Genomic DNA, 2,331 nt, shown 5'->3' with positions numbered 1-2,331 from the left:
TTAGTACTTATTCTCTTGATCTCTTTTGCCGAACCGCTTAGTTACGGAGACATAAACACACCAGCATCGGTTGTCAAGCGATGTTGGGGGGACAAACACAGACACACAAACACACATATATATAATATATACATATACGACGGACTTCTTCCAGTTTCCGTCTTCCAAATCCACTCACAAGGATTTGGTCGGTCCGAGGCTATAGTAGAAGACACTTGCCCAACGTGGCACGCCGTAGGACTGAACCTATGACCATGTGGTTGGTAAGCAAGCTACTTACCACACTCCCACTCCTGCGCCTATAAAATGTGTGTCGCTTACAGCACCTAGGTTACCCAAGAGGTCACCCATCTAAGTACTAACTAGGCTTGACGTTGCTTAACTTCGGTGATCGGACGAGACCGGTGCTTTCAACGTGAAATGGCCGTTGTTTATGATTTGTTTATGATTTGGCACATATAAGCTCCGGTTTTACATAATCACCAATAGTTATACGCTTTTATAACACATCAAAAATATAATTCTTTCTGTTATTGGCGCAAAACCTGAAAACCTTATGAAGGTAGTGCTCGTCCATCACACCGAACTCAGTGCGAAACTGGGAACTTTATTTTATCTATTCCCATTTCTGAGCGCCAAATCGATAAACAGTCGATCGCCACTGTTTATTGATTGGTCAGTGGTTAACCTAAAAGATTATTTTACTACTCAATAACAACAACTATTCGACTACATTAATTGCTCACATTATTTTTTCAAAATATGTTACTCAATGCCCTTACATATAAAACACCACTAAACTCTGATTTTACGATCGGAATGACGAACTGAGTGGAGTTTGAACTCGAAAGGTAAAAAATTGGAAGAAATATCGCTAAATATATTTTTCTTCAACGTGCTAAACGATTCTGCCAGAAATATAACGAACACTAGCTAACAGTGCTCTTGGTTTTGCTGGCGGCGGCGGCGGCGGCGATGGTACCGGTGGCGGCGGTGATGATGATGAGGACGAGGACGAAAAGGAGGAGGAGGGGAAACAGAGGAGGTGGAGGAGGAGGGGGAATGAGAGAAGGTGGAGAAAGAGGAGGATGAGGGGGAGTAATACGTGGTGGGATGAGGTGGGGGGGGGGAGGAAGTGGTAGTGGTGTTGTAGTTGTGTTAACAGTGAGGAAGAACATGACGAGGAAAGTAGGAGGCTGGAGGTTATTAATGATGGCGGCCACACTCATGTCGAGTCACACGACGACGACGACGATGATGATGATGATGATGATGATGGTGGTGGTGGTGGTGGTGATGATGGCGGCAGCGGTGGTGGTGGTGGTGGTGGTGGGGATGACGATGATGATGCTGATTATGATGATGATTATGATTGTGGTGGTGGTAACGACGACGACGACGATGATGATGATGATGATGATGGTGATGATGATGATGATGACGGCGATGACGACCACGAACACGGTGACCCCCGATCCTCTTTAATGGTCAGAGGTGAGCGAAAGATTGATATAAGTAGCATTGTTAAGAAAATATGGGCAAGAAAAAAAAAATCATAAGAAAAAATGGCTAATAGTCTGGAACTAGGTTACGTAATTGGTGTGGCTAGCTGGGAGATCAGACGTTTTAGTACGTCGAGAGACGTAAGTGCAGTTTGAAATCTGTTGCATGTGTTATTTTAATTAACGGTTTATACGTACATATCTGCACACACACACACATAACACAGATACATATATGTGTGTGAATATATACATACATACATATATACATACATATATATATACACACACACACACACACATATATATATATATATCCATATATGTACTTATATATGGACAGTGCTTATAGGCCTTGTGCCTTTAGTTGAAAGGAAATAGTGAAGGCGCATAGCTTAGTGGTTAGAGCGTTGAGCTTACGATCGTGAGGTTGTGAGCTCGAATCCCGGACCGGGCTGCGTTTTGTGTTCTTGAGCAAGACACTTTATTTCACATTGCTCCATTTCACTCAGTTGTAGAAATGAGTTGCGATGTCACAGATGCCAAGCTGTATTGGCCCTTGCCTTTCCCTTGGATAACACTGGTGGCGTGGAGAGTGGAGGCCGGTATGCATGGGCGGCTGCTGGTCTTCCATAAACAACATTGCCCGGACTTGTGCCTGGGTGGGTAACTAACTTTCTAGGTGCAATCCCATAGTCAGTGTGGTGACCGAAGGAGGTCTCAGAAAGGAAACGTACAGTATTTATAATGGTCGGGCGGCGTAGGGTCTTTGACGATCTCTTCTCCGCATTTTATATGAACAAGCAAGTCAGTTCAGAGAGTAATACCG

The 2,331-nt window shown here is 44.0% G+C and overlaps 1 pseudogene; it reads right to left on the bottom strand.

The window, feature by feature from the left end:
• Window positions 1-314: 314 nt before the first annotated feature.
• Window positions 315-432, bottom strand: LOC115227613 (annotated as a pseudogene).
• Between the last annotated feature and the right edge of the window lie 1,899 nt (window positions 433-2,331).

The sequence above is a fragment of the Octopus sinensis genome, unplaced genomic scaffold, assembly GCF_006345805.1.
Source record: "Octopus sinensis unplaced genomic scaffold, ASM634580v1 Contig05216, whole genome shotgun sequence".
In the NCBI taxonomy this organism is placed as follows: domain Eukaryota; kingdom Metazoa; phylum Mollusca; class Cephalopoda; order Octopoda; family Octopodidae; genus Octopus; species Octopus sinensis.
The sequence above is the reverse complement of the archived record's forward strand: the minus strand, read 5'-3'. Positions and strand labels throughout refer to the sequence as shown.